We start from the raw sequence: 25,830 nt of genomic DNA, 5'->3' as shown, positions 1-25,830 counted from the left end.
TCGACATATTTCACGAATACTACACGGAAATATACCGGGCCCCACAGACTGAGATGCCGAGAAAACTTACCCGATTCCTAGGCCCATCGCCCATGCCCAGGATCCCCCCCGCAGGCAGGAAGGAATTGGATAAGAAGGTCACACCCGCAGACGTAACACAAGCGATCAGGTCTTTGGCACGCAAGAAGGCACCGGGTACGGACGGCTTTCCACTTGAGTACTATAGCACATTCGTGGCCCAGCTGGCGCCCCGACTGGCTTCCATTTACGAGGAGGCATTAGCCAGAAAGATACTCCCGGAATCACTGCGGACATCGATCCTAGTGACCTTCCTGAAGCCACACAGAGATCCCACACTCCCTGCTTCCTATAGGCCGATAACGCTCTTAAACACAGACTGCAAGATTCTGGGGAAAATCTTAGCAGATCGATACAGTCAAATTCTTCCGGCATTAGTGCACCCTGACCAGTGTGGGTTTGTTCCTCGGCGCAATACCTCACATAATTTACGTAGATTATTTCATATCCAAGACCAGGCAAAAGATAGATTCCCACGAGCAGCAAGCCTGATTCTAGATCTGGAGAAGGCGTTCGACACCCTATTGTGGCCCTATCTGTTCGCGGTCCTCCAGTGCATAGGCGTCGGTCCCACACTCATGGTGTATACCCAGCTCCTATATAGAGGCCTCACCTCCAGGATGCGTGTCGGCAAACTCATATCGGCCCCATTCCCGGTGACATGAGGGACCAGGCAGGGGTGCCCCCTTTCCCGTCTCCTTTTGGCTCTAGCGATGGAACCCCTGGCCATAAGATTGCGACGGGAGGGGGAGGCATGGGGGATTCCCATAGCGGATACAACCCATTGCGTGTCATTATACGCGGACGACCTCCTGATATACGTTCGTGACATCTCGGACGATCTCACCCCAATATGGACAACGTTACAGGAGTTCGGGGAGGCCTCGGGACTTAAAGTAAACTGGGGGAAATCATCGATCTTCCCTCTAGGCGCCCAAATGGCGCCCTTGGAAATCACAATGGGCGCCCAGACGCTAACATGGGACGCGACGGCCCCCAGATATCTGGGAGTGCCGCTTTACCACTCCCCCAAGGACCTTTTCGAGGGCAACCATCGCAGAGCGTTAGCGAGTTTACGACCGGCGGTAGGCTTCTGGAAGACGCTGCCATTGGCACCCATTGGGCGTGTAGCCATAGCAAAAATGATCAGGGTACCGAGAATGCTATATTACTTTGCAAATCTCCCGATAATCCCGCCGCGCTCCTTTTTTTTGGGAGCTAGACGCGTTGCTAACAGCACTGATCTGGGGCGGCGGACGCCATAGAGTGGCGCTGCGCACGTTATATCTGCCTACGACGGGCGGAGGTCTGGGAGCTCCATCCTTCGAATCATATTTCCTTGCGGCACAGCTCCAGTGGCTGTCCCACTGGACGGCAGAGAGGCACATGGGAGAGACGATAACGGAGGGTGGCAGGATACCCCTCCCCGCTATCAGACGAATGCTGTTGCCCGGTACTAGACCGACACGCACGCACCCGCTACAGGTTTCTGTAGCCCGCAGATGTATGATGCGGATACACCGTATGTCGAGGGGACGACCATTATACTCTCCTTTGCTCCCCCTGGTGGGATTCCCTCGGAAGAGCGGGTACTACACCGCGGGAGCCCTCCGGGTATGGACCGATCACGACGTAACAGAGATGGAGGTGTTGTTTCACGAAGGACAACTGAAGACCTATGCCCAGATGGTCGAGTGGTATGACCTCCCGCACGGACAGTTTCTACGGCACAGACAAATCTTAGACAGTGGTAGCCAACACTGGAACCTTCGGGACGGGGAACCCCCGCAACATCCAGTGTTACACACGATACTGCGCATGGGGACAGGTAGACACCTAATCACGTGGCACTACAAAGCGATTCGGGAATTGACAGATGTCTCCCTGGATGGGCTCCGCAGGGCGTGGGAGGACGACGCGGGCCGCGCATTCCATGACATCGAATGGCGCCAAGCTCTGGAATTTCCCAAAAAGTATCCAGGAACACACGATCCAAAAACATACAGTTCAATATCCTGCATCGAGCGTATCTTACACCGGATAAGCTTCTCCGGTTTTACCCCGATACGCAATTCACGTGCCCCCGCTGTCAGGCACCAGATGCAGACTTTAAACACATGTTTTGGGCCTGCCCCTCCATACAACGGTATTGGGACAGGGTACACCATGCACTCCGAACAGCGGCCAATCTCCCGAACATTTCCACGTGGGAGGCGTGCGCTCTGGGGATCTCCCAGAAAAAGAAAACTGCAAAATTACAATGGAAATTTGCATCCCTCGCCATTCTTTTAGCAAAGAGGAATATAGCTATGCATTGGAGGGCCCCTACTGGGCCCTCGGAGGCAGCTTGGGCGGGGGCACTACTCAAGTGGGGGGCAGAAGAGGAAGAGACACTACGAGAGGAAGAGGTAAAGGGCACACGTAAACATCCAATATCCATGGAATGGGCGCAGCTCCTAATTCACTTCAAGCAGGAACGGGGAAACGCAGGAAATGACGCAGCCCCCACCCCACACCCCCTCCCTATCCCCCACCGCACAGGACCCAATGATAGTGGTACAATAGGCAAGTAGAAGGACCAATAAGGAGAGATAGACGAGGCCCCCCGAGTTTATTGCTCGCCCCTACGACGGCTCAATTCCCCCCCAAGATCACCCCAGGACGCATCCGACGGACATACAATCAGTCAGCACACCACCCGCCGCGACCGATTATCCTTGCCCACCATATATGTACCCCCCCCTCTTCATTTTTCCCCCCCTTTCCTTTTTTCCTCTCCTTCCCACAGTTCATAGTTAAATTTCCATCGGCAGTTCTAAAGCCGATATATTCGCTAAACGGAATAGATGATCACGTACATTATAGGGGAAGCGGTACACAGATAGGAGCGGGGAGAACGTGCTAACCCTATCTATCATGTGACGCATCGGTACAGTCGCAACAGAACACACTACAGTCCACTGGAACAAACCAGTAGTAGATTTACGATCTCAGCTATGTCAAGGGGTTCCGGGGACTGGACAACTAGTGCAATCGCCCTTTGTAAACAGGAACGATACTTTACAATGATACAAAAGGTGGTTCATCGGTGAAATATTTGATGTATATTATGGAATATTGTATGCAAAACCCTAATAAAAAAATTCTAACAAAAAATCCAGTTCATAATTGTGCCCTGAATGAGCAATCTCCTTGTGATCACGGAAATGGTTTAAATGGCATGTACATCATTCAAATCACTCTTACTCCCGTCCGTATAGATTTAGAAGTTTAATAATTAATTCATTTATCTATACACTAAGAAACATATCATTTGATTCCGGTTATTACATATACCTAGTGTGGGTAATGGAATAGAGGAATGAATAACCCATTTGCGACAAGGTGCAGTGTAGAGGTACAGAAAACCCTGCTAACTACATACAGAAATGCGGCCAGTTGTTTCAATCAAGGTTTACCCACATTTCTTCATCGCTATTAAGACCTAGGGGGGCCATCGTTTGATGCTTTATCATATACTTTGATTCCAGGATAGGTAATTTCCTAATCCTGTTCCCCCCCTCTTTTGTCTTTAGGGACTTGGTCTAGACAAAAAAAAACTCAGTAGGTCCCCATTACTCTGGTGTGTACTCTCAAAGTGACGAGCTACCGTATAACTGCTGTCTTTATTAGTGATTGCCCCCATGTGCTGTAAAATGCGTTTTTTGGTAGAGTGAATCGAACTCCTGATGTATCGCTTTTTGCACGGGCATACCAGACAGTAAACAGTGTATTCAGAGTTGCAGCTCAGCAATAAATTCATCGAAAGTGACTATTCTTTTAGAGCACATGCTGGCAATCACTAATAAGGACAGAGTTACTCTGTAGCTCGTCACTTGCACTGGAAGCAACCTTACATGGGTAGGCCTAGTGGAGGGGTCCCTAAACTAAATGGGAGGGGGCATGCAGCCCTTCTCCCTGAGCCTACAAAGTCCTCAGGGACACATTGTCTGGGGCTGCCACTTTGAAAGGGGAATGGGGCATGCAGACACCCCCCTCAAGCCTTGAATGGTCCTAGGGATCCCATCTCCCAAGTCCAGCTTTGTTATTGTGTCCCAGGGACACTGTTTTCCCAGTCGCAATAGCGCGGGCAGAGAATAAAATGTGTGCTCCTACCTGATGGAAGATGCAAAAATGCTCCTGCCGGGTGGGCGCACACATTTATTTTTCCCTGCCTGAAAGAGAAAAAAAACCTGGTCTGCCAGATGGTCAAAAAGCTGGTTCCTACTGCACACAGGTTGGATGCATGCATGCGAGCCAACGGGACACGGGGCCTTGGAGCTCCCCCCTCAACTTTGTGTGTTGTGGCTCTCCTAGTGGTCACCCACCTTAAACCACAGGGAATGTGGTCCTGGGGTCAGTATTGGCTGCGGCCTTAAATGGACTTAGGCTTCAGGGACTGGTTCTCTGGGGCCAGTATTGGCTCAGGGAGGGCGGTGCACTCCCCCTCCTCTTTAAATGGGGATCGGCCCGAGGGGTGGGGACCCTGGAGCACTTGTTGGCATGGGGAGTGGGGGCTGCATGCGGTTGGAAGAATATATGACGTTACAACACATACCATTACAACGCATACTTTTACATCGCAGTTTTTACAATGCAATTACCATTACATCACATGTTTTTACAAAGCATACCATTACAACGCAGGTTCATTGAAATATATTAAAACTACCAATACAACGCATACCATTACAATGCATACTAATACAACGCATACCATTACAATGCATAATATTTTTTCATTGTTTTTTAGTAAAATTTCAGTAACTTAATATTTTTGCATCCATCCCCTGGGAAGGGATGCTAGGGAAATAGGGGTTTGGGTGGGGGGGATTATGAATACCCAGGTATTAATTTTAATACTCCGATATTTTTATAGTACCTATCCATTAAAATTCCTTGGTATTAATAATAAAATCTAAAAATATGTTTGAAAAAAATAGCGAAAATTACAGATATTTAATAGCATGTTTTTAAAAACACACACTAATGTCACAGGCAAAAAAAATTATACATATAATCCATTGAAGCACATAGAATGACAGTCCTTCAACTATTTTTATTACAGAGCCAGCATATACTCAAGATGGCTGACATTCCGAGAATAAACGTCTAAATGAACATTTTTACGCAAGATAAAATAAATAGTCATTATGTCAGTGTATGAATCAGGCGAAAAAACTGTTTGCAAAACATATTTTCTTTAAATTCTCGTTTACCCCCAAAAAACGTATAAAAGAAGCCGGCCACTATTTTGTGCTCAGTGGTAAACTGACTTCCATAGTGACCACACACAGCAGGAGTAGCAGGAGAATTTTCCTGATTTACCAGTTGAACACTGCCATCTACAGATCGAAGTAAGTGTATGTTTAAAAATAAACAGCTTCCAAATAATTACACCTTATTCTCAAGTACTTATTATATTTTTTACTTATTTACAGCATTTACTGAATTTGAAAAGCAGTCCAAATATACAACAGATATTCTTAAAATGTACTTTACATTGAAAAGAAGTGAAAAAAGCGCAAAATGTTTTTCGAAGTAAAAAAAGCCATAAACAAAAATTAAGAGAGATTGGACATACAGCAACACCAAATAGCTACCAAGAACAAACAAACCTTTACAGGATCAAATGTAAGTGAACAGTAAAAAATTATCTGAACAAAAAAAAAACTTTATTGAGGTCAGAAATAATATATTAGCAGGCACTGATCAGTGATATGTTTTAAAAATACTATTTTTTCACCTTCATGACTTTGCCTCAGGGAACATTCTCAGGGAAAGTGCTGGATAGTGGCGGGGGCAAATTTACTATTCCTACACCGACAGGTACATGCCTCAGGGAAAGTGCTGGATAGTCATTGAGGCAAATTTACTATTCTTACTCAGACCGGTGAATGCCTCAGGGAAAGTGCTGGATGGTGGTGGGGGCAAATTTACTATTCCGACTCCGACGGGTGCGTGCCTCAGGGAAAGTGTTGGATAGTCGTGGAGGCAAAATTACTATTCCTACTCAGACAGATGCATGCCTCAGGGAAAGTGCTGGATGGTGGTAGGGGCAAATTGATTGTTTTTAAATTAAATATTAAAAATTGAAACTGTAAATTTCACATTTTCATTTCTGTTCTCTGTCAAGTATGCAATCAAACAGTTTTTTTCTGTACAATTCTCCACAGATAAAATCATATAAACCAACAAGAGTAGAGGAACACATCCACAGCCACAATAATCCAAACAAGCCCTTCAACACTCTAGAAGCCAAATTATACAAGGTAAAAATGATCCATAACCACAATTTTTTTTCCTGGTTTCAAGTAAGGAAGCATTTTGTTTGAAAATGTATCATTGCATCAAAAAATGAACCTCACAAACAAAAGCAACATTTTTTTTTTCATGTACATAAGCACTAATCCATTTCTTTGCAGGATATTTGTAAAACTAAACCTTTTCCAAGCAAAAAACTTATAACATTTCTACACTTTTTTCAGAACCAAAGAATCAAAAGCTCTAATCACAACATAAAGAACAAGTGATAGAGAACATTTTTTTTTTAAACAGCATCTACACAAGAACTTTCCAACCACACAACAGAAAAACCTAAAAAAGGTAACCTTTTTCATTCTGTCAAGTCTATCCAAAATGTATCTTTTTTTTCAATCAAAGGTATCAAAGCAGCAAACAAGTCCATACCGACATTATCAAAACAATGCAATTAAAACCTGGTACAATTTTGTTAAAAAAGCTTTAAAATAATTAACACATATTTTTCACTTGCAGGCAAAAATAATTTTTCAAGCAACCACACACAAAATCACAAACATTTTTTTCTCTTTTTCTTCTTTCTACAGAGAATAGTAGCAAGAAAACAAGCCAACTATTTGCAATCAAGCAAGGGAAAAAGGCTTTTAAGTTAGAGTGGCTACGTTTATTGTAAGGAGAGATTAACTGAGCCTAGGTGCCATTGGAGGTGTGTGCATTATTACTCATCCCATAGCACAAGCAGAGCGGTTACTCTTGGTGACACTGTTGAAAGGTCCACCGAGCATAACCACTCATCCTCTGCAATGGAGATAGAGGTAAGAGAAAATATAAATGAAATGAAAGCCCTGGCATCCACCTCTAATGAACCCTGTGGCTCAGTTTTGAGGGAGGTATCACAAAACATTCCTACACATGTAGCAAGTTGTATGTCCAAAATTCCCAACCTACACAGAATTGTTCAGCTTAAAAAACAGACAAGTAACCCCCTACGTGTAACACCCCAAACCTTCTCTGATATTAACATTCCTCCTCAACTTACTGTAACCGTTACTAATGAACCCTTTCTTTTGTTTTACAACAAAAACCCTCTTAAAAAGAACTCTAATCTTTAGCATACCCCATCATCTTAAGTTAGAGAGCAGTGCTATTTGGATGATGGATGGGACGTTTAAGCCCATACCCCATCCATTCACCCAAATATACACTATTCAGTTTCCAAGAAATGAGAATTGCGCAATCATTAACTGGTAGTCTGTACCCACGAATTTCTAAAAGAAATGTCCGAGCGACTATTGGGTGAAATTCAACAATTTCTGTTGATGGTGGCTTCAGACTACCTAGATAATATTGCACACATCCTACATTTCTAATCTACACTAACTCCTAAACCACCTTACTTGCCTGTTTTGACAATAAATTTCCCTAATTCAATTGGCATTTTTAAAACAAAATGTAAATTATAAATTAAAAGTTGGATTTCTTATCACTGGTTGTCTTCTTTTTTCAACTCTTGGACTTGCGTACAATCCCACATTTCACCAAGAGTCTTGAGCAGTCCTTTAAGCCATAGGAAACAATCTATAATCCGGGATATAAGCCATGACTCGAGTTAAACTAACCAAAATGGACACAGTCCAAAGCCATTTTTTGCAGGAAAAATTGTGCTGAAAACTACTGTGCTCACCTACAGAAAACGCATCCCCCAAAATATCCCGAAAAAGAATACTTGTTTGGCAAAAGACGCAACAAGAAATCCATTGTTGCAATCCTCTCTCGATCGAATTCAAAATAAAAGAACATCGAAAAAGTAAAAACATTTTAAAGAGATACTTGTTTGGCAAAAGACGCAACAAAAAAATCCATTGTTGAAATCCTCTCTCAACCAAAATCCAGCATAAAGTCCCAAAAACCATATATCCCTGTTTTAAAAATGTCCCTAAAAGTATTTCTGCAATCTATGCATCCTTTGTCCATGTTCCTTCGTCCTATCCGGAAAACAGCAACAACGCAATAACTTAGGGGGTGAACCCGCCACCGGCAGCCTGTCTCCCTCCTCTCTCCTTACAATAAACTATACAACACTTTATCTATTTTTAATAATTTGAATTTGCCTTACCTGGACGCAGATCTTCCTTGCTTCTATCCGGAACGTGACGATCCTCGCAATGACGAAACTTACGCCAAGCGGCAACGTCATCTCTTTCCGTAAAAAGGAAACAAGGACAATTTCTGTCATTCACTTCAATGGGAAACCGTGGGAAAATCTACAAAGAAAATAAAAATGATATGTTACAATACATTAAAAAAATCTGTTTATTCAAAAAAAAAAAATACAACTAATAAAGTTTTTTAAAAACATTTTTGATTATTTTTTTAACTGTATTACATTTATTATAAATGTAATAAAATTACCTACTTTACAATTAATGTGTCAATTGATTGTTTTGTTGAATATTAATTTTATTATTTAAATTTATATTTTAAAAACATTTTATATGTCTATTTATGTAAACTCATGTTGTACATATATGCTTTTTTAATTTTTAAAATATATTAATACACATTTAAGAGAATTAATAATTTTATAAATTAAATTTAAAATGTATATTAATATATTTATGATAGGTTATAATTATACCTTGACATCAAATCACCCCTACCCAAAAACACCCTGAGTTTGTCTGCATATCACTTTTATAAATTCTAATAATAAAAATTAATTTTACAATTTTACAACAAAATAACTTATAAATTAAGTAATACTGATAATAATTTTATAAAAAGATATTTTAATAATTATCTATCAGTAAACCTAAATATCAATGAATTCTGAAGTATTAAAATGAATACCCGAGTATTAATACACTCCCCCACCCAAAACTCCTGTTTCCCATGCATCCTGTCGCAGAGGATAGGTGCCTAGGCCTTTTTTAATAATTTAAAATCAAACTTATTTTAAAATACTCTATTACTAAAAATAAATATCAATTGTCAAGTATTAAAATTAATACACGAGTATTAATACACTCTCCCACCCAAAACCCCTGTTTCCCATACATCCCGTCCCAGGGAATAAGTGCAAAGCACATTTAATATATTTTAAATAAATATATTTTATAAAGATATATATTATTTTTTTTTTAAAATAACGACTAATCAAACTTTAATAATACTCAAGTTATAAAAATAAAACATGAGTATCAATACACTACCCAAAACAAAGCCTATCCTTTTTGATTAATTTTTATGATATATATATATTCACTGAAAAAACCATAGGTTTCAGGGACGTTATAGTTAGTTGGACATTTGACTTATATAAAACCAGAGAAATTTGCCCGTTATAGTTAGTTGAGCTAACTATAACTCGCGCGCCCGCAATGCACTGGTGATAACGTCACATATTACATCACTCTTGACATGGTCATCACTGATGACATCACTGATGACATCACTGATTACATCATCCACGTGATAATCTGATGCACATGCTGTTGGCCTAATATAAACTTTGATACACACACTCTAAAATACAGACTACTATTTTTGAAACCATACACACAACAATGCCAGATACTACATACCACCCACTATTTCCTAGGTCTACACTCACATCAACTCACTTATACATGCAGTTACTCATCAATACAGAACTATAATATGCACTCCTACACCTATACATACAGTCACAGTCCGCCACTCATCCATAGAGTTACTCACACACCTAGTCAGTCATGCAAAGAATCAATCACATACCCATTTACTCATGTATACAGTTATTCACACCAACTGCATTATTTCTACACACACCACATCACTTATTTATGCAAATACTAACACGTTCTTACTGTCATACAATCACTGATACAAGCAGACACTCTTTTATACACCCACTCTTCAAAAACCTTACTCTCACGTATAGTCATTTATATACTCCAACACATACATAAACTGCCTTAAAACATATGTAGTTACTCACACATATACCAGTGAGACGTTCATTCACTCACCAACACAGCCATACACACACTAACTCACCCATACAGCCCTTCCCAGATATACTTTTGAATCCATACAACCAGTGAATCACCCACTCAGACATGTATGCACAGAGTCATACACCCCCCCAACCCACCCACTCAGGCACTCATACAGATACTCAGACAACAAATCAATAACCCATATAGACACTCATGTGGCTACTCACCAACCCATGCAGCAGCTTATACACCAACTGAAACACTAATACAGACTTTCACACAGTTTAGTCACTAACCCATACATTCAGTAACACATTTTCAATCACTCACTTATACAGTCAGTCACGTACCTACTAAATAATCCATTCAGGCACTTGTAAATCCACTCATTCTTCAATACACCTTGGCATAGATATATATCTGAAAAATATTTAAACTTTACAGAAACACACATTCACTGGATGATGTCATCAGTGATGTAATTTGAGATGTCATCAGTGATGTCATCAGTGGTGTCACTGACCATGTCATGAGTGATGTAATATGTGACGTCATCACCAGTGCATTGCGGGCGACGGAGTTATAGTTAGCTCAACCAACTATAACAGGCGAATTTCTCTGGGTTTATGAGTTAAATTTGCAACTCACTATAACGTCCCTGAAATCTATGGTTTTTTCAGAGAATTTCTTAGGTTTTTTAAATGCTAATTCCTAACTATAACACATCTGTAAAACCCTTTTTCAGTGAATATATATATATATATATATATATATATATATATATATATTATCTACTGGCGGTCGCCAGTAGATAGTTATAGTTAGGACCACGTTTCCATAGGAAATCCGCAACATTCTATTTTGAATAACTTTGGCGCCGGTTGACGAATCCTCGCGAATTTTTCAAAATAGGTGGGGCGCTACGCTCCGCTCCTACCCTGAAAGTCTCGGGGGGATTCGTCAAGCGGGGGCTGAGATAAAAGGGGGGTCCCAAAACGCGTTTTTCCCATGCATTTTTCCATAGGACCTTTAGACACAGCTACAGCCCGAACGGCTGAACAGAATTACTTGAAATTTGGCAGAGAGGTAGTCCTCAGGTCAGGGAAGTGCCTTTTGCAGGTCTGGTGTCAATCTGTTCAGTAGTTCCTGAGAAAATCACAAGTAAAATCATATATATATGTGGGCGGAGCCTAACCACACATCTCATCCTGAGATCTGATTGGCTGTCAGCACTTCATCCAAGTGTTGGCAGCCATCTTGGGACCAATATACATGATAGCACCTCATTAAAAAGCATTGCAGTTAATAGAAGGTTTTAAGACTTTAGTTACATTATAAATCATTTGTTGATGGGATCATACTCATTTTAGGAATTGTGGTGTGTTCTAAGGTGATTTTACCATGTGAAAAAGCCTTCTGCTGTGATATCATGAATCATGTTTGAGAGAAAACTATTTTCTCATGCTTTTCCCACAGAGCTTTGGAAGGTGATCTATAAGCTAAACTGAGAGCTTATTTTCTGTAAATTCACATTATCTTTCTCAGTCATGTGAGAATGAAGTCTGACATTCTCAGTAAAACATGTACATCCAACAAGGGCAGAGACTGTCAGTTGATTCCTTTGTGTTCTACTGCAGCTTCCCAGAGTGTTCCAAAGAACAACTAGAGCGCTAACAGTCCTACTTATGATAAACATATGGCACACCTGAAGCCATCTTGCTTGGATTAAGTGGTAACTCTTAAAACATTTAATTTAAAAAGGAACAAAATGAGGGGGTTCATTTTTCCATAAAAAGTATGATTAGTGCTGCAGAAAGAAAAATTAGGGCACATTTTGAGTGACTTCTCAAATCCTCTTCTATTTCATTAAAAAATTCTGACATGCAGACTGAAACATGCACTTTCAATACCAGCAGCAGTTTTCCCTGGTGAGCAGTAGCTTTACTACAGTGATCTAATGAGCAAAAATAGTGCTAACATTCTGAATTTATGGCAAATGTGTGACACATCTGAATGCCTTCTTGATGGAATCAAAGTAAAAAACAAAGTATTTCCTACTGAGGAGACTGCAGTAAATGAGGAAATTAGGAAACTTCATAACAAATAAGTCTCCCAAGATGGCCACCAGAGACAAAAGAGCCCAAATGTAGCCCAAATATCACCCAGATGTAGCCCAAGTATAGCCCAATGACAATGTCCCAGAGTGTTCTTAAAAACAACTAGAGCGCTTACTGTCTTCATTATGACAAAAGTATGGCACACCTGAAGCCATCTTGATTGAAATAAACTGGTAACACTTAAAACATTTAATTTAAAAAGGAACACAATGAGGGGGTTCATTTTGCCATAGAAATTATGATTAATGCTGAAGAAAGAAAATGAGGGCACATTTTGAGTGACTTCTCTAATCCTCTTCTATTTCATTAAAAAATTCTGACAAGGCTTCTTTCTGCTCTTCTTTTTGTTCTTTCTGCACGTTATCCTTCTTCCTGCACTTTTCTTCGTCTTTGAGGACTTCTGTTGCTTCTTTCTGCACTTCTTTTTTTTCTTTCTGTGCATTTTTTCTTCTTGCTTCACATGTCCTATCTCTGTAGGCATAGTTAGAAATTAGCATTTAAAAAACCTTTGAAATTCACAGAAAAAACCATAGGTTTCAGGCACGTTATAGTTAGGAATTAGCATTTAAAAAACCTCAGAAATTCACTGAAAAAAACATAGGTTTCAGGGGTGTTATATTTAGCTGGACTTTTCACTTGTACAAAACCATTGAAATTCCCCCGTTATAGTTAGTTCAGCTAACTATAACTCGCGCGCCCGCAATGCACTGCTGATGACATCACATATTACATCACTCATGACATGGTCAGTGACATCACTCATGACATCACTGATGACATCTCAAATGACATCACTGATGACATCATCCAGTGAATGTGTGTGTTTCTGACAATTAAATATGTTTTATATATGTATATCTCAAGGTCGATGGAAGAATAAATGGGTATATAAGTGTCTAAATGGATGATTTGTTTTTGAAAAATTGATTGTGTAACTGACTGATTAAGTGTATCATAGTGAATACATGGCTTAGTGAGTAATGTTTAAATATGTAAATATCTGTATCAGTCTCTCACTTTGTGTATAAGTGGCTGCATGGGTTGGTGAGTTGCTACATGGGTGTCTATATAGGTTATTAGTTGGTTTTTTGAGTATCAGTCTGACTATAACTATAACTCACGCGACCGCAATCCTCTGCTGATGACGTCAGATATTACATCACTGTATTTAGACACTTATTTACCCATGTCTTCTTCCATTAATCTTTAGCTATACATATATTACAAATATTTATTTTTCATAAAGACACATATGTCATCAGTGATGTAATATCTGACGTCATCAGCAGAGGATTGCGGTCGCGTGAGTTATAGTTGCCTGCACTAACTATAACAGGGGAATTTCATTGGTTTTTTACGAGTGAAATGTCCAGCTAACTATAACATGTGTGAAACCTATGGTTTTTTAAGTGTATATATATATATATATATATATATATATACAGGCATCTTGTATATATATATATATGCTTTCGTTAATGGACCCCCTCCCCAGGAGAAGGCAGACGCCTGCAACTGACATTCTTATACAGGATCCGAAAAGGAGTTTTTTGGCGGCAGCCCCCTATCGCAGCTGAGGAATCATCACCGGTCAGAGGATGGAAGCGGCTGGGTCGGAAGACCTGTCGATAACAGAATCACGGCCGTGAGTGGAGCAGCATTAGGCGTAGGTGGGGGGGTACGGTAGACGACGACAGCAACAGCAGCCTGGTAACACCCCGCTGCACGCACACAGATAATTCAGTCTCTGCATGTCTGCGGATGCAGTACGTGAGAGGGAGGCGGCAGCTGATGAATTATTCAGTAATCTGCCAAAAGCAACTACTAGCGCACAGAGTTCCCAAGCAAGCACTGGCTATAGAGAAAGCGATGCAAAGACATTGTTAAGAACTATAGAGAAACTAATGAGGAACGAAATAACTAAGTGGTGGGAGCAGAAATCACGGACCAAATATGAAGAAGTGGGGAGAGTCCCACGGGGCTGAGAATTCTCCTGGCACCTTGAAAAAAATCAATGAAGAAATAATGAAATACAAGAAATGAAATCAAATACCGGCTAAAAAAACATGAAGAAAAAATAAAAATTCGCAAGGCACATACATTTGCACGCGACAAGGCCGATTACGAACAAGGTCAAATATTCACATACGCGCGCAAGTTTGAAAACGCCAAAAGGCTGAGGATCAATGACAAAATAGGACATAATAACTCCGCAAACACAGCACAGCAATCTGGTAGTACAGCTGCTGAAGATGCGTCGAACACAGAGGCAGAATCACTTACCAGCGACACAAGCTCAGAAGGCGGCAGTTTTAGCGGAGCAACAGAAAAAACCAGGCTAAGCCTAGGCGAAGAGGTTGATTTTTTAGCCCTTGATCGCCGGCAGACGCTGAGGCCGAGAAATCAAAAGAGGCCAAACGACAAAGAAGAAATGCAAGGAGAAGGGCAAGGCGTAAGAGGTGAAAATCAAAACTTAAAACCAAAGAAGGCACAATGGCGCAAGCAACAGAAATAGATGACAATACAATTATTAATCTATCAGCCACTACGCTAAACCAGGCGGAAAAACAGATACTTACGCTGGGATTTAATTTTTGCCCGGAAAGCAATTTCAATTATACAAGAACAACGGTTGATGTGTTTTGTTTTATTAGAAAGCTCAAACTTAAAAATTTCTTCACTATCAAGAATGGATTGAAACAACCTAAATCAGTGCAGCAAACTTTTGAGGGGAATGTGAATACACTCCAAGTCTCTGACATACCCACGCTGCTAACATTGCTAGCACTCAGCAATGAAGTCAATGACGACAATCTGGAATCCAGCAGTTTAAGGGGCAGGAAGCAGTCCTTTCAAACCTAAACCTACCTTCCTATACTGTAATGCCTAAAGATGCTTTAGATATTCACCATGAGAGAGTCACTGAAGATATTAAAAAGCTTTACCATCAAGTCAAGCACAAAAAACGTGATAAATAGTACAATAAAACACAGATTGCCAAGCTGATTAAGAAACTGAAAAATAATCATAAGATAATCATTAACAAATTGGACAAAGGCGAGAATATTGTGTGAAGGCCTAAAAATGCATATTTGCAGGAGGCAAAGCGGCAACTAGACAATGTGGAGTGTTACAAGAAATCAAACATGAAAGAATACAACACTTCAAGAGAAATCCTGAAAAAAGAACTCCAACAGTGGAAAAGGGAGGGACTCATATCCTCCGATGAATATAAATATATGAACATTGAACATCCAGTTGTCCCATTCATATACTTTATTCCTACGGTCCACAAGAACACTATTCCAATTCCAGGCAGACCTATCATTTCCGCAATAAATTGTGTGGGAGAGCACATTGCACAATATGTAGATTTCTTTTTACAGGACATGGTCAAAAGATTACCCACCTTTTCTGAAGGATACAGGGGATTTCATACAAAATTAGGTGGGATAACATGGGCTGAAGATCTAATGCTCATTACGCTAGATATTGAATCACTCTACACAAGTATTGAACACCAGACCAGTCTAAATGCAGTGAAGCATTTTCTAGATACAAGACCCCATAATTGCTATACACACAACAAAATGCTGCTAGATCTTATCTCACGGTGTCTTCATAATAATTATTTTATGTTTGGTAAAGAACTGTTTAAACAACTGAGAGGTGTAGCCATGGGGACCTGTTTCTCCCCAGCTATTCATGTTTGCATGTTGGCTGGTGGGAGGAACAGGTCCTCAAGTCTGTCCATCAAGAAATGTATGAACAACATGTATTACATTGGCTACGTTATATAGATGACGTTTTTATAGTGTGGAAGGGTGACGAAGTTAGTGCCACGGAGTTCATTCAAAAAAATTAGGATGTATGACGTAACAACGCGTGTGTTTACAACGCGTGCAGTTACATCGCGGCTTTTACAACGAACGCGATGTAACCACGCAATGCCATTACAGCGCAAGTCTTTACATCGACTTGCGCTAGATGGCGTGCTAACATTAGAAAAGCGTAATTTACTATTCCAACTCCAGTCCACTTAACAGTAGGGAAGGTGTTGGGATAGTAAACTACACTATTTGTAATGTTAGCACGCCATCTAGCGCAAGTCGATGTAAAGACTTGCGTATTAATGGCATCGCGTGGTTACATCGCGTTCGTTGTAAAATCCGCGATGTAACTGCAGGCGTTGTCAAAGTTTCGTTGTAAAGGTTGTTTACCAAAAAATCAATATTAACTCTGTCAACCTCGTGTTTACATCACACATGAGCAAATGGAGTATAGATTTCCTTGATGTGAGGGTGTATATCAATGAGGGGAATATTGAAACAACTTTGTTCAGGAAAGAAACAGCTGGGAATACAACGCTTCATGCCAGCAGTGCACACTCGAAGCATCTCATTAGGAGTATCCCCTACGGGGAACTCCTGAGACTGAAACACATCTGTAGCACACAGAAAGTTTACACAAGCTGCAAACAGGAAACACTCAACAGACTCAGAAAAAGAGGTAATAATGAAAAGATATTGAGAGAGGCAGAACAAAAGGCAGAAGAAAGACCCAGAGCAACTCTGTTACCCAATAGTGAGGAAAAAAGTAAATCCACAAAGTTTGATGATGGTCCTAGACTCATCACAACTTACAGCAAACAGGAAAGGAAGATGAGGTCCATAATCTGCAAAAATTGGCCTATTGTCCTTACGGATGGTGTCTTAGGGACTGGGCTCCCCACACAACCTATTGTTACATTCAGGAAATCACTGTCCATGCAGTCCCATTTGGTAAAAAGCAGCACAGAATTAGGTCCAACTTGCTCATGGCTTCAACCGAGATAGGGATTTTTCAAATGAGCATACTGTCGAGCATGCAAATTTGGAGTCAATACCACCCATTATACTACTCCATTCTGCTCTGAAGAAGTTGCCATCAAAGGAAGTTACAACTGTAGAACAGAATACGCAGTGTATGTTCTGACATGCACCTGTGGCTTGACATACGTTGGAAGTACCAAGCTGCAGGTACATGTAAGAATATTGCAACGTTTAAGAGCAATAGTTCATAATGACACTGCATACCCGGTGGCACGACATTTCCAGAACATACACAACAATGATTTGAAATACTTAAGCTACTTTGTTGTTGATGCCATCCCCAAACCTAGGAGAGGTGGGAATAGGGAGAAACTTTTGAGGCAAGTGGAAACGCGTATGATTCTTGAACTGGACTGTAAAATACCAAATGGGCTTAACAATACGGAGGATCTACATAATTTCCTGTAACGTAAATTTTATTATAAGTATCACCACCACTAGCTGTGACTATGTAGATTCTTTGAGCAACAGGACGATAAAATAATTAACTGCTGCAACTCAGATCTAATCTAATTTTAACCTCAGGTGTTTTTAATGGGTATACAGTTTTATTCACAGCACTAGCACTTTTTTTCTTAGATGAAACATTGCTCTTTTCAGCATTCAGCACTTTAAGGAAGCATAGTTGCACTTTAGGCTGATGCTGTAAGATATATAAGCACTTTATATGAGGTGATGAACCTATGAGTTTGAAGGAGAAAAGAAATGAAGAAAATGTAAAAAAAGCAAAAATGCAATAATGTGAAAAAGAAGGTACAAAACAGAACATGACTCTTATTACCATCTATTGGGACAAATAAACAAGGCAGTGTAGGTAAACTATGTCACCATTGTGGAGTAGTTACAATCCAGCATTCATCCTGTTATACGGCAATTTGGCGAATGTACAACAGAGCGATAAGCAGGCTTGATTTCATTGCAATATGTTTACATGGTATTATCTAAAGCGATGTTTTGCACTAATTCGGTCTGAAGATCAACATATCTACAGACTTTGACAGCTATAAAACCATGTACATATCATCCTATTTATGTATTTATATATATATATATTTATATTTATTTATTTACATGGAGTTGATGCCTGGTTTTAAATCGCTAAAACAGTGATTTGCTTGTAATTGTTGCATTGTATAACCCAACACAGATGTATATATCCCATAATTACGGCACATATCAAGAGTCAATTTTGAAGTGTTTCTTTTATGTTTATAATCACTTGACACTTGGGGGGGTGTGTATCATGAATAAAAGATAATGGCGGATTGCGTTCCGATTGTGATCAAGGGCACTGCATTGTCCGAAACGCCTCAAGTGGAGGAGTGTGAGGAATAATTCTTGCAATCCTACCTTTGGTGTCCATTACTCTCTGTTCGCCACACCGAAGTTTTGGAGTCTCTTAGGTTTCAGGCACGATATAGTTCGGAATTAGCATTTAAAAAACCTTAGAAATTCACTGAAAAAACCATAGGTTTCAGGGGTGTTATAGTTAGTTGGACATTTCACTCGTTCAAAACCATAGAAATTCCCCCGTTATAGTTAGTTCAGCTAACTATAACTCGCGCGCCCGCAATGCACTGCTGATGACTTCACATATTACATCACTTATGACATGGTCAGTGACATCACTCATGACATCACTCATGACATCTCAAATGACATCATCCTTGTGATAGAGTGGCAGACCTCCTCTCACCCTAATATAACCTTTGATACACACACTCAAAAATAGAAACGAACATTTTCTAAACAATACCATACCAATACCAGTTACAACAACCTATTCACTTATTCTAAGATCTACATACACATCCACTCATACGCCAACAGTGCTATGCGTTGGGGTCCCCCTGTGATTAGCATGACCTCCTCTGTAAGCCCCTAGTATATAATAGGGCAGGGGGATTAAAACTACCTCTTAAAACGCGCCACAGGGCGTGTTTGCACACTGGTGAAGTGAGCGGGGTACTGAGCTGACATATGCAAACACACCCTGTAGATGTTTTAATTTGGGGTATAAAGTCCATTTGAATCCTGAGGGTCCTGTGGTCTAACTAGCCCACCAGGTACCTCCAGTAAGCGCCACATAGCTGCGTTGCTGAGAAGTGTAAAAAGGGGCATGGCCTAGCACACCTCTCTGCAACGCAGCTCCGTGGTGGTTACTGGAAGCACCTGGTGGGCTAGATGGACTCCCGGAGCCTCACGATTGAAGGGGAATTATTTCCCCAACTTAAAACGCGCCACAGGGCGTGTTTGCACACGTCACCTCAGGCCCCGTCCCCTCCCTTCACCACTATGTAAACACGTCCTGTGGACATTTTAACTTGGGAGCTTAAGTTCATTTGAATCCAGTGTCCCTAGGGTCCAACTAGCCCACTAGGTACCTCCAGTAAGTGCCACAGAGCTGCGTTGCAGAGAGGTGTAAAAAGTGTAACAGCCTGGACCACCTCTCTGCAACGCAGCGCAGTGGCACTTACTGCAAGCACCTGGTGGGCTAGTTAGCCCCCAGGGTCCCTCAGGATTGAAGGGGAATTATTTCCCCAACAGAAAACGCGCCATAGGGCGTGTTTGCACACGTCACCTCATGCCCCGTCCCCTCCCTTCGCCACTGTGTAAACACGCCCTGTGACCGTTTTAAGTTGGGAGAATAAGCCGTTCAGTAATCGCCATTGCAGAGAGGTGTAAAAAGGGGCACAGCCTGCACCACCTCTCTGCAACGCAGCACAGTGGCGCTTACTGGCAGCAACTGGTGGGCTAGTTGGCCCCAGGGTCCCTCAGGATTGAAGGGGAACTATTTCCCCAAATTAAAACGCCCCACAGGGCGTGTTTGCAAACGTCACCTCAGGCCCCGTCCCCTCCCTTCACCACTGTGTAAACGCACCCTGTGGCCGTTCTAAGTTGAGAGATTAAGTCCCCTTGAATCCTAAGGGTCCCTAGGGTCAAACTAGCCCACTAGGTACCTCCAGTAAGCGCCACAGAACTGCGTTGCACAGAGGTGTAAAAAGGGGCATGGCCTATGAACACCTGTCTGCACCGCAGCTCCCTGGTGCATACTGGAGATACCTCTTTGGCTAGTTGACCCTCAGTATTGAAAGACAATGAATTCTCCAACTTACAACTCGTCACGGGCGCATTTGCACAATGGTGAAGGAAGGGGGCAAGTCCTGAGTTGACATGTCTGCAAACACACCCTGTGGTGCATTTTAAGTTGGAGATTTAATTCCTCCTCAATCCAGCGAGTCCCTGGGGGCCAACTAGGCCACCAAGTACATCCAGTATGCGCCAGAGAGCTGTGTTGCAGACAGGTGTTCAGAGGCCACACCCCTTTTTACAACACTCTGCAACGCAGCTCCGTGGCGCTTACTGGAGGTACCTGGTGGGCTAGTTGGCCCCCAGGGACCTTCAGGATTGAAGAGGAATTAATTCTGCAACTTAAACCGTGCCACAGGGTGTGTTTGCACACATGTCAACTCAGGCCCGCCCCCTCCCTTCACCACTGTGCAAACACACCCCGTGGCGCATTTTAAGTTGGGGAATTAACTCTCCTTGAATCCTGAGGGTCCCTGGGGTCCAACTAGCCCACCAGGTACATCCAGTAGTTGCCACGGGTCTGCGTTGCAGTGTGTTGTAAAAAGGGGCGTGGCCTCAGAACACCTCTCTGCAACGCAGCTCCATGGTGCATACTGAAGGTTCTTGGTGGGCTAGTTGGCCCCAGGGTCCCCCAGTATTGAAGGGGATTTAATTCCCCAATCTAAAACGCGCCACACGGCCCATTTGCAGAGTGGTTCTATGAGGGGGCAGGGCCTAGGCACGATCGCGGTTTTTTTTTTGGAAGGGGGACTGTGTAGCCCCCCTTCTCTTTTCTTTTTTGTGGCCCTGGGGACCCCATCCCCCAGGGCCTGACCCCCAGTGTCAAAAACCCAAAAATTATTACCGGGAAGGGGGCCGTGTGTGCCCCCCCTCCCATGCCCAATTCCGGGCCCCAGGGACCCCATCTCCCGGGGCATGGGCTTTTTATAATAATATTATTTTGGAGGGGGCTGCATGGCCCCTCCTACTATGGCTATTTATGGCCACGGGGACCCCATCCCCCGGGGCCCTTCTTTTCCGTTTAAAATTAAAAAAAGAGAAATAATATAATACGTGTCCCCCCCCTCCCTGGTCACTTCTGGCCCCAGGCCTGGCCACCTCGTTGGGGGACCGTGGGGGGAGCTCCAATGCCCCTACGGTGCCAGCCGGCTCCCCGCCTCCTGCGGGAGCCGGCATTGCTTTTCCACATGGGGAGCTGCTAAGATGCAGCTCCCCGTGTGGAAAAGCAATTTCCTGCCATAGCAAACAGCAGTGTCCCGGGGGTGGACACCCTGGGACACTGCAGGAGCCGGCCCTGGGGGGTGGCGGTCCCCAGGGCCATCAAGGGCTCCAGGAGGGGGGCCGCACGGCCCCCCTCCCAACATTTTCAAAGCCCCGGGGGGTGGTGGTTCCAAGGGCTGGGGGGTCCATCACGGACCCCCCAATTTAAATATTTAGAGCCCCGGGAGGTGGCGGTCCCCGGGGCATGTGGGGGGGCTTGAGCCCCCTCCACACAGGGTATTTTATTACAAAAAAAAGCCCCGGGGGTGGTGGTCCCCGGGGCTGCGGGGGGGCAGTGTGCCCCCCCCACAATCACAATTGAGTCGATCCCCAGGGGGTGGCGGTCCCTGGGGCTAGGGGGGGCTTTAGAGGCCCCCCCAACATTATACTATCTTTTTGCGTTCTGCGCATATTTTCTTCGGTTTTCTTGTGCCTCGGTTCTACCGAGGCACAAGATGGCTGCCAACACTTCCTGATTTAGAGTGTTGACAGCCAATTAGCATACAGCTCGTGCTTGGCAGGGTGCGCTTAGTGTGCGTGGATCCACCGCACCCATAGATATATCTATGATTTTAACTTTCTCAGGAACTACTGAACGGATTTACACCATTTAACCAAAAGGCAAGACTCTGAACCAATTTTGGTGTAATTCCGTTCATCAGTTCGGCCTGTAGCTGCGCTTAAAGGTACCTATGGAAAATTGCATGGGGGAAACATGTTTTGGGACCCCCTTTTTTCTCGGCCCCCGCTTGACGAATCACCCCGAGACTTTCAGGATAGGAGCTGACCGGAGCGCCCCACCAGTTTTGAAAATTTTGCGAATATTCGTCAACCGGCGCCAAAGTTATTCCAAATAGAATGTTTCGGATATCCTTTGGATAATAGGTCCTAACTATAACTACCTGCTGGCGACCGCCAGTAGGTAATATATATGTATATATATTACCTACTGCCAGTCGCCAGTAGGTATAGTTAGGACCTATTTTCCATAGGAAATCCGCAACATTCTATTTGAAATAACGTTGGCGCCGATTGACGAATCTTCACGAAATTTTCCAAACTTTTGGCCAGCTCCGGTCCGCTCCTATCCTGAAAATTTCACGGTGATTCGTCAAGCGGGGGCCGAGAAAAAATGGGGGTCCCAAAACACGTTTTCCCCATGCATTTTCCCATAGGACATGTTGACGCAGCTACAGCCCGAACTGCTAAACGGAATTACACCAAATTTGGCAAAGAGGTAGTCCTCAGTTCAGACTCGTGCCTTTTGCTTAAATGGTGTAAATCCGTTCAGTAGTTCCTGAGAAAATTAGAGTTAAAAAGAGAGATATCTGGGCGGAGCCTAACCACACATCTCATCGTGAGATCTGATTGGCTTTCAGCACTTCATCCAAGAAGTGTTGGCAGCCATCTTGGGACCAATATACATGATAGCAACTCATTAAAAAGCATTGCAGTTAATAGAAGGTTTTAAGACTTTAGTTACATTATAAATCATTTGTTGATGGTACCATACTCATTTTAGGAATTGTGGTGTGTTCTAAGGTGATTTTACCATGTGAAAAAGCCTTCTGCTGTGATATCATGAATCATGTTTGAGAGAAAACTATTTTCTTATGCTTTTCCCACAGAGGTTTGGAAGGTGATCTATAAGCTAAACTGAGAGCATATTTTCTGTAAATTCACATTATCTTTCTCAGTCATGTGAGAATGAAGTCTGACATTCTCAGTAAAACATGTACATCCAACAAGGGCAGAGACTGTCAGTTGATTCTTTTGTGTTCTACTGCAGCTTCCCAGTGTTCTAAAGAACAACTAGAGCGCTAACAGTCCTACTTATGACAAACGTATTGCACACCTGAAGCCATCTTGATTGGAATAAAGAGGTAACTCTTAAAACATTTAATTTAAAAAGGAACAAAATGAGGGGGTTAATTTTGCCATAGAAAGTATGATTAGTGCTGCAGAAAGAAAAATTAGGGCACATTTTGAGTGACTTCTCAAATCCTCTTCTATTTCATAAAAAAATTCTGACATGCAGACTGAAACATGCACTTTTAATACCAGCAGCAGACTTCCCTGGTGAGCAGTAGCTTTACTACAGTGATCTAATAAGCAACTAGAGTGCTAACATTCTGAATTTATGGCAAATGTGCGACACATCTGAATGCCTTATTGATGGATTCAAAGTAAAAAACTGAAAGTATTTCCTACTGAGGAGACTGTAGTAAATGAGGAAATTAGGAATCTTCATAACACATAAGTCTCCCAAAATGGCCACCAGAGACAAAAGAGCCCAAATGTAGCACAAATATCACCCAGATGTAGCCCAAGTATAGCCCAATGACAGAAGTGTGCAAAACACTTATTTTTTGTGTATTTGCAGTTTTATATAGTGCAGACTTGTCAGGTATTGGAGTGCTTTACATGAGCATTGGTTACATCACACAAGATCAAATTCATTTTGGTTGTAGACATGGGGAGATTAAGTGATTTGACCAGAATCACAGAATGTTGAGCTGAAGCAGAAACTCTAACCTGGTTCCCCAGTTGCAAAGTCTGCCGCCTCTGGAAGTAACACCACATCCTCTCCCCTAAGTGCAACATTTAATCAAGTGGTCACCTGGATAAAAAAACATAAAGATTACAAATAATTTAAAAGTTCTTTGTCGCTATTTGAAAACTCAGAAAATATGTCCTCATTTTAGTTTTTTTAATCAAGTGAGGTTCGTCTCCTTTCCAGAGAGTAAAATAAACAGTATTACACATCCGGCGGTGGATGTGTGTTTTATTAACCGTGAGGGGGGTTTCTTGCATAGTTTGGTCGAATTTTTGTCAAATCCCCTTTGAATGGCTTGGTGTGCGTGTGTATTAAATGTGCCCGTCAATAACTACCCATGTTTGTATAAATAAACAACAAGGGTGTCTACTTGGAGAGTACCCACCGGTGGGGGCGCCGGTATTAGGTACGGTAGGACGTCAGACACGTCAGAGCTTCACTAGCGGTGTAAATGCATTCCACGTGGATTCATTATATGCATAGTCGCCTTTTAATGAATATCACGCAAATCGTCATGGTGATAGGTACATACAGTTTGTCCAGCATGTCCTAGGTGTTTCTATAAATATATCTTTTTTTTAAATAATAAAAAACAAAGGCCGGCCCCGGGGATGGGGTCCCCGGTGCCATAAGTGGCCTGAGGAGGGGGGCAACGCAGCCCCCCTCCTAAAGAATAAAAAAAAAAAAGGCCATGACCCGGGGGTTGGGGTCCCCGGGGCTGATTAAGGCCTTGGGAGGGGGGCCACGCGGCCCCCTTCCAAATTAATTTTTTTCAACAAAAAAAATTAGGGTGCAGGCCCTGGGGGATGGGGTCCCCAGGGTCAATAAATTAGAAAAAGAAGGGGGCCACACAGCCCTCCGTCTTAAAAAAATAAAAGAAATAAAAGACCGGCATCGCGCTGGAGGCCACGCCCCCTCCTTGCAGCACTCTGCAAATGCGCCCCCTGGCCAGTTGTAAGTTGGGGAATTAATTCCCCTTCAATACTGAGGGTCCCTGAGGGCCAACTAGTCTAAAAGATATCTCCAGTATGCGCCAGGGAGCTGCATTGCAGACAGGTGTTTTGAGGCCACGCCTCTTTTTACACCTCTATGCAACGCAGCTCTGTGGCGCTTACTGGAGGTACCTAGTGGGCTAGTTTGACCCTAGGGCGCGTTTTACTAGGGGCTTACAGAGGAGGTCATGCTAATCACAGGGGGACCCAAACGCATAGTGTTCCCTAGTGTGTGTAGGTGTTTTCACTGTATTCTGAGTGTCTTTTAACAAAGCACTGGCTCTAGGACTGGTTAGTCAGACTCAGTTACCACCAGTATCCGTCTGAAAAAGTTGAGGGTACAGGATGATTTTGAAACAAAGCTTCTTTCTGCACGTTATCCTTCTTCCTGCACTTTTCTTCGTCTTTGAGGACTTCTGTTGCTTCTTTCTGCATTTCTTTTTTTTCTTTCTGTGCGTTTTTTCTTCTTTCTTCACATGTCCTATCTTTGTAGGCATAGTTAGAAATTAGCTTTTAAAAAACCTTAGAAATTCACTGAAAAAACCATAGGTTTCAGGTACGTTATAGTTAGGAATTAGCATTTAA

General features: G+C 42.4%; 1 long non-coding RNA gene across 3 annotated transcripts in view; it reads right to left on the bottom strand.

Moving 5' to 3' along the window:
* The window catches only part of LOC146775854 (uncharacterized), a 1,053,880-nt gene that overhangs the window by 945,215 nt on the left and 82,835 nt on the right, over positions 1–25,830 (bottom strand). For all 3 annotated transcript variants that reach the window (XR_014972230.1, XR_014972231.1, XR_014972232.1), the window contains exon 2: positions 8,495–8,642. This is a non-coding gene — a long non-coding RNA (uncharacterized LOC146775854). The remainder of the gene's footprint in view (positions 1–8,494; positions 8,643–25,830) is intronic.

Source organism: Triturus cristatus, chromosome 12 (assembly GCF_964204655.1).
Source record: "Triturus cristatus chromosome 12, aTriCri1.1, whole genome shotgun sequence".
Taxonomy (NCBI): Eukaryota; Metazoa; Chordata; class Amphibia; order Caudata; family Salamandridae; genus Triturus; species Triturus cristatus.
This window is presented reverse-complemented; position numbering and strand designations above follow the sequence as displayed.